Source organism: Carettochelys insculpta, unplaced genomic scaffold (genome assembly GCF_033958435.1).
Source record: "Carettochelys insculpta isolate YL-2023 unplaced genomic scaffold, ASM3395843v1 scaffold_0120, whole genome shotgun sequence".
Lineage (NCBI taxonomy): Eukaryota > Metazoa > Chordata > Testudines > Carettochelyidae > Carettochelys > Carettochelys insculpta.
In genome coordinates this window covers 1-7,500 of record NW_027439157.1, presented here as the reverse complement: position 1 = coordinate 7,500, position 7,500 = coordinate 1, and the positions used below count along the sequence as shown (strand labels likewise).

At 64.0% G+C, this 7,500-nt stretch overlaps 1 non-coding gene across 1 annotated transcript; it reads right to left on the bottom strand.

Annotated features, from left to right (window-relative positions):
- Positions 1 to 3,301: 3,301 nt before the first annotated feature.
- Positions 3,302 to 3,420, bottom strand: LOC142006737 (5S ribosomal RNA). Its single transcript, XR_012643780.1, has one exon. It is a non-coding gene; the product is annotated as a 5S ribosomal RNA (ribosomal RNA).
- Between the last annotated feature and the right edge of the window lie 4,080 nt (positions 3,421 to 7,500).

Sequence of the window (7,500 nt, the reverse complement as noted above, 5' to 3'; positions counted from 1 at the left end):
CGATTCCCTCCCCGGGCACCAGGTCAACCTCCGCTGCTTTCAGCGGGGGTTGACCTGGTGGCCGATTCGCTCCCCGGGCACCAGGTCAACCTCCGCTGCTTTCAGCGGGGGTTGACCTGGTGGCCGATTCCCTCCCCGGGCACCAGGTCAACCTCCGCTGCTTTCAGCGGGGGTTGACCTGGTGGCCGATTCCCTCCCCGGGCACCAGGTCAACCTCCGCTGCTTTCAGCGGGGGTTGACCTGGTGGCCGATTCGCTCCCCGGGCACCAGGTCAACCTCCGCTGCTTTCAGCGGGGGTTGACCTGGTGGCCGATTCCCTCCCCGGGCACCAGGTCAACCTCCGCTGCTTTCAGCGGGGGTTGACCTGGTGGCCGATTCCCTCCCCGGGCACCAGGTCAACCTCCGCTGCTTTCAGCGGGGGTTGACCTGGTGGCCGATTCGCTCCCCGGGCACCAGGTCAACCTCCGCTGCTTTCAGCGGGGGTTGACCTGGTGGCCGATTCCCTCCCCGGGCACCAGGTCAACCTCCGCTGCTTTCAGCGGGGGTTGACCTGGTGGCCGATTCCCTCCCCGGGCACCAGGTCAACCTCCGCTGCTTTCAGCGGGGGTTGACCTGGTGGCCGATTCGCTCCCCGGGCACCAGGTCAACCTCCGCTGCTTTCAGCGGGGGTTGACCTGGTGGCCCATTCGCTCCCCGGGCACCAGGTCAACCTCCGTTGCTTTCAGCGGGGGTTGACCTGGTGGCCGATTCGCTCCCCGGGCACCAGGTCAACCTCCGGTGCTTTCAGCGGGGGTTGACCTGGTGGCCGATTCCCTCCCCGGGCACCAGGTCAACCTCCGGTGCTTTCAGCGGGGGTTGACCTGGTGGCCGATTCCCTTCCCGGGCACCAGGTCAACCTCCGGTGCTTTCAGCGGGGGTTGACCTGGTGGCCGATTCCCTCCCCGGGCACCAGGTCAACCTCCGGTGCTTTCAGCGGGGGTTGACCTGGTGGCCGATTCGCTCCCCGGGCACCAGGTCAACCTCCGCTGCTTTCAGCGGGGGTTGACCTGGTGGCCCATTCGCTCCCCGGGCACCAGGTCAACCGCACCCTTTTTCGGCCGCCTTCGCCTCCAAATTTTTCCCCCCGTTTCCTTGCCCACTCCTCGGTCACTTCATACGCCCTCCCCCTTACATCCACCGTACGCAACACCTCCACCGGGCTTAATAGTCCACAACCGGGACCCAGGGCCTTCCCCGCTCTCAACAACCTCCACCCACGGTCCCCCTCCACCGGGCTTAATAGTCCACAACCGGGTCCCAGGGCCTTCCCCGCTCTCAACAACCTCCACCCACGGTCCCCCTCCACCGGGCTTAATAGTCCACAACCGAGACCCAGGGCCTTCCCCGCTCTCAACAACCTCCACCCACGGTCCCCCTCCACCGGGCTTAATAGTCCACAACCGGGTCCCAGGGCCTTCCCCGCTCTCAACAACCTCCACCCACGGTCCCCCTCCACCGGGCTTAATAGTCCACAACCGGGACCCAGGGCCTTCCCCGCTCTCAACAACCTCCACCCACGGTCCCCCTCCACCGGGCTTAATAGTCCACAACCGGGTCCCAGGGCCTTCCCCGCTCTCAACAACCTCCACCCACGGTCCCCCTCCACCGGGCTTAATAGTCCACAACCGAGACCCAGGGCCTTCCCCGCTCTCAACAACCTCCACCCACGGTCCCCCTCCACCGGGCTTAATAGTCCACAACCGGGTCCCAGGGCCTTCCCCGCTCTCAACAACCTCCACCCACGGTCCCCCTCCACCGGGCTTAATAGTCCACAACCGGGACCCAGGGCCTTCCCCGCTCTCAACAACCTCCACCCACGGTCCCCCTCCACCGGGCTTAATAGTCCACAACCGGGACCCAGGGCCTTCCCCGCTCTCAACAACCTCCACCCACGGTCCCCCTCCACCGGGCTTAATAGTCCACAACCGGGTCCCAGGGCCTTCCCCGCTCTCAACAACCTCCACCCACGGTCCCCCTCCACCGGGCTTAATAGTCCACAACCGGGACCCAGGGCCTTCCCCGCTCTCAACAACCTCCACCCACGGTCCCCCTCCACCGGGCTTAATAGTCCACAACCGGGTCCCAGGGCCTTCCCCGCTCTCAACAACCTCCACCCACGGTCCCCCTCCACCGGGCTTAATAGTCCACAACCGAGACCCAGGGCCTTCCCCGCTCTCAACAACCTCCACCCACGGTCCCCCTCCACCGGGCTTAATAGTCCACAACCGGGTCCCAGGGCCTTCCCCGCTCTCAACAACCTCCACCCACGGTCCCCCTCCACCGGGCTTAATAGTCCACAACCGGGACCCAGGGCCTTCCCCGCTCTCAACAACCTCCACCCACGGTCCCCCTCCACCGGGCTTAATAGTCCACAACCGAGACCCAGGGCCTTCCCCGCTCTCAACAACCTCCACCCACGGTCCCCCTCCACCGGGCTTAATAGTCCACAACCGGGACCCAGGGCCTTCCCCGCTCTCAACAACCTCCCCCCACGGTCCCCCTCCACCGGGCTTAATAGTCCACAACCGAGACCCAGGGCCTTCCCCGCTCTCAACAACCTCCACCCACGGTCCCCCTCCACCGGGCTTAATAGTCCACAACCGGGACCCAGGGCCTTCCCCGCTCTCAACAACCTCCACCCACGGTCCCCCTCCACCGGGCTTAATAGTCCACAACCGAGACCCAGGGCCTTCCCCGCTCTCAACAACCTCCACCCACGGTCCCCCTCCACCGGGCTTAATAGTCCACAACCGGGACCCAGGGCCTTCCCCGCTCTCAACAACCTCCCCCCACGGTCCCCCTCCACCGGGCTTAATAGTCCACAACCGAGACCCAGGGCCTTCCCCGCTCTCAACAACCTCCACCCACGGTCCCCCAAGACGCACGTTCCAAGCCTTAACCCTCAGACCATCCACCCCCCGGGCGGGACCCCACACCCACCTGACCCCAACTCACTCCCACCAAAAACACCACCACCGCCACCGCCTCAACGGCCTGCCCCACCCAGCACTCCCACACACACACCTGCCCCACCAACGCTCCACACACGCTTTCTTCCCTCTCCCCGACCCGACCCAAGCCATCGCACCGCACCGGGTGAGGGCCTAAGCTTCCTCGCCCGCCCCCCCGCCCCCGACACGCAGGCAGGCAGAGGGAAAGGCCTCAGCGCCCCCCAGGACCGTCGCGCCGCCTTGGCCTCACGGCTTCCCTGCTCCCGCACGGCAGACACACGCCCCGCTCTACCCCCGCTGGGGCCAAAAGCTGCCTACGGCACCTGGGATTCCCAGGCGGTCACCCATCCAGGTACTAGCCAGGCCCGGGACGGTTTACCTTCCGAGATCGGACGAGATCGGGGGCATTCGGTCCGGTATGGCCGTAGGCCCCCGCCTCCCCGGGCTTTAGCGTCAGCAGCCTGGCCTCAGTCAGCCGGGCCCAAACAATTAACCCGGAGGCCGGGCCGAGGGAAAACTTCCTCCGAGCCGGCCCAAGGGGAAGGGAGGACGAGGACGCCGGGCCCGGGAGGTGACAGGACGTGCACGTCAGACCCGGGAAGCTGTGCGCCCCGAGGTTAACCCCCGGGCCGGGGCGGGGAGAGAAAAATGTTCTAAGTCCGGTAGGGACAGCAGGTCAACCCCGGTCCGAGGCGGGGAGAGAAATTTTCCAAGTCCGGCAGGGACAGCAGGTCAACCCCGGCCGCCGTAGCAGAGGTTGACCTGGTGTCCGATTCGCTCCCCGGGCACCAGGTCAACCTCGGGCGCTTTAGCGGAGGTTGACCTGGTGTCCGATTCGCTCCCCGGGCACCAGGTCAACCTCGGGCGCCTTAGCAGAGGTTGACCTGGTGTCCGATTCGCTCCCCGGGCACCAGGTAAACCGTGGCCGCTTTCAGCGGAGGTTGACCTGGTGGCCGATCCCCTCCTCGGGCTCCAAGTCCGGCAGGGACAGCAGGTGAACCCCGGCCGCTTTAGCAGAGGTTGACCTGGTGTCCGATTCGCTCCCCGGGCACCAGGTAAACCGTGGCCGCTTTCAGCGGAGGTTGACCTGGTGGCCGATCCCCTCCTCGGGCTCCAAGTCCGGCAGGGACAGCAGGTCAACCCCGGCCGCTTTAGCAGAGGTTGACCTGGTGTCCGATTCGCTCCCCGGGCACCAGGTAAACCGTGGCCGCTTTCAGCGGAGGTTGACCTGGTGGCCGATCCCCTCCTCGGGCTCCAAGTCCGGCAGGGACAACAGGTCAACCCCGGTTCCGGGCGGGGAGAGAAAAATTTTCTAAGTCCGGCAGGGACAGCAGGTCAACCCCGGCCGCCGTAGCAGAGGTTGACCTGGTGTCCGATTCGCTCCCCGGGCACCAGGTCAACCTCGGGCGCCTTAGCAGAGGTTGACCTGGTGTCCGATTCGCTCCCCGGGCACCAGGTAAACCGTGGCCGCTTTCAGCGGAGGTTGACCTGGTGGCCGATCCCCTCCTCGGGCTCCAAGTCCGGCAGGGACAGCAGGTGAACCCCGGCCGCTTTAGCAGAGGTTGACCTGGTGTCCGATTCGCTCCCCGGGCACCAGGTAAACCGTGGCCGCTTTCAGCGGAGGTTGACCTGGTGGCCGATCCCCTCCTCGGGCTCCAAGTCCGGCACGGACAGCAGGTCAACCCCGGCCGCTTTAGCAGAGGTTGACCTGGTGTCCGATTCGCTCCCCGGGCACCAGGTAAACCGTGGCCGCTTTCAGCGGAGGTTGACCTGGTGGCCGATCCCCTCCTCGGGCTCCAAGTCCGGCAGGGACAGCAGGTCAACCCCGGCCGCTTTAGCAGAGGTTGACCTGGTGTCCGATTCGCTCCCCGGGCACCAGGTAAACCGTGGCCGCTTTCAGCGGAGGTTGACCTGGTGGCCGATCCCCTCCTCGGGCTCCAAGTCCGGCAGGGACAACAGGTCAACCCCGGTTCCGGGCGGGGAGAGAAAAATTTTCTAAGTCCGGCAGGGACAGCAGGTCAACCCCGGCCGCCGTAGCAGAGGTTGACCTGGTGTCCGATTCGCTCCCCGGGCACCAGGTCAACCTCGGGCGCCTTAGCAGAGGTTGACCTGGTGTCCGATTCGCTCCCCGGGCACCAGGTAAACCGTGGCCGCTTTCAGCGGAGGTTGACCTGGTGGCCGATCCCCTCCTCGGGCTCCAAGTCCGGCAGGGACAGCAGGTGAACCCCGGCCGCTTTAGCAGAGGTTGACCTGGTGTCCGATTCGCTCCCCGGGCACCAGGTAAACCGTGGCCGCTTTCAGCGGAGGTTGACCTGGTGGCCGATCCCCTCCTCGGGCTCCAAGTCCGGCACGGACAGCAGGTCAACCCCGGCCGCTTTAGCAGAGGTTGACCTGGTGTCCGATTCGCTCCCCGGGCACCAGGTAAACCGTGGCCGCTTTCAGCGGAGGTTGACCTGGTGGCCGATCCCCTCCTCGGGCTCCAAGTCCGGCAGGGACAGCAGGTCAACCCCGGCCGCTTCAGCTGAGGTTGACCTGGTGTCCGATTCGCTCCCCGGGCACCAGGTAAACCGTGGCCGCTTTCAGCGGAGGTTGACCTGGTGGCCGATCCCCTCCTGGGGCTCCAAGTCCGGCAGGGACAACAGGTCAACCCCGGTCCCAGGCGGGAGAGAAAAATTTTCTAAGTCCGGCAGGGACAACAGGTCAACCCCGGTTCCGAGCGGGAGAGAAAAATTTTCTAAGTCCGGCAGGGACAACAGGTCAACCCCGGTCCCAGGCGGCAGAGAAAAATTTTCTAAGTCCGGCAGGGACAACAGGTCAACCCCGGTCCCAGGCGGGAGAGAAAAAATTTCTAAGTCCGGCAGGGACAACAGGTCAACCCCGGTCCCAGGCTGGAGAGAAAAATTTTCTAAGTCCGGCAGGGACAGCAGGTCAACCCCGGCCGCTTTAGCAGAGGTTGACCTGGTGTCCGATTCGCTCCCCGGGCACCAGGTCAACCTCTGGCGCTTTAGCAGAGGTTGACCTGGTGTCAGATTCGCTCCCCGGGCACCAGGTCAACCTCGGTCGCTTTAGCAGAGGTTGACCTGGTGTCCGATTCGCTCCCCGGGCACCAGGTAAACCGTGGCCGCTTTCAGCGGAGGTTGACCTGGTGGCCGATCCCCTCCTGGGGCTCCAAGTCCGGCAGGGACAGCAGGTCAACCCCGGTCCCAGGCGGGGAGAGAAAAAATTTCTAAGTCCGGCAGGGACAACAGGTCAACCCCGGTCCCAGGCTGGAGAGAAAAATTTTCCAAGTCCGGCAGGGACAGCAGGTCAACCCCGGCCGCTTCAGCTGAGGTTGACCTGGTGTCCGATTCGCTCCCCGGGCACCAGGTAAACCGTGGCCGCTTTCAGCGGAGGTTTACCTGGTGGCCGATCCCCTCCTCGGGCTCCAAGTCCGGCAGGGACAACAGGTCAACCCCGGTCCCAGGCGGGAGAGAAAAATTTTCTAAGTCCGGCAGGGACAACAGGTCAACCCCGGTTCCGAGCGGGAGAGAAAAATTTTCTAAGTCCGGCAGGGACAACAGGTCAACCCCGGTCCCAGGCGGCAGAGAAAAAATTTCTAAGTCCGGCAGGGACAACAGGTCAACCCCGGTACCGGGCGGGAGAGAAAAAATTTCTAAGTCCGGCAGGGACAACAGGTCAACCCCGGTCCCAGGCGGCAGAGAAAAAATTTCTAAGTCCGGCAGGGACAACAGGTCAACCCCGGTCCCGGGCGGGAGAGAAAAATTTTCTAAGTCCGGCAGGGACAACAGGTCAACCCCGGTCCCAGGCGGCAGAGAAAAAATTTCTAAGTCCGGCAGGGACAACAGGTCAACCCCGGTCCCAGGCGGGAGAGAAAAATTTTCTAAGTCCGGCAGGGACAACAGGTCAACCCCGGTCCCAGGCGGCAGAGAAAAAATTTCTAAGTCCGGCAGGGACAACAGGTCAACCCCGGTACCGGGCGGGAGAGAAAAAATTTCTAAGTCCGGCAGGGACAACAGGTCAACCCCGGTCCCAGGCTGGAGAGAAAAAATTTCTAAGTCCGGCAGGGACAACAGGTCAACCCCGGTCCCAGGCGGCAGAGAAAAAATTTCTAAGTCCGGCAGGGACAACAGGTCAACCCCGGTCCCAGGCGGCAGAGAAAAAATTTCTAAGTCCGGCAGGGACAACAGGTCAACCCCGGTCCCAGGCGGCAGAGAAAAAATTTCTAAGTCCGGCAGGGACAACAGGTCAACCCCGGTCCCAGGCGGGAGAGAAAAATTTTCTAAGTCCGGCAGGGACAACAGGTCAACCCCGGTCCCAGGCGGCAGAGAAAAATTTTCTAAGTCCGGCAGGGACAACAGGTCAACCCCGGTCCCAGGCGGCAGAGAAAAAATTTCTAAGTCCGGCAGGGACAACAGGTCAACCCCGGTCCCAGGCTGGAGAGAAAAAATTTCTAAGTCCGGCAGGGACAACAGGTCAACCCCGGTCCCAGGCGGGAGAGAAAAAATTTCTA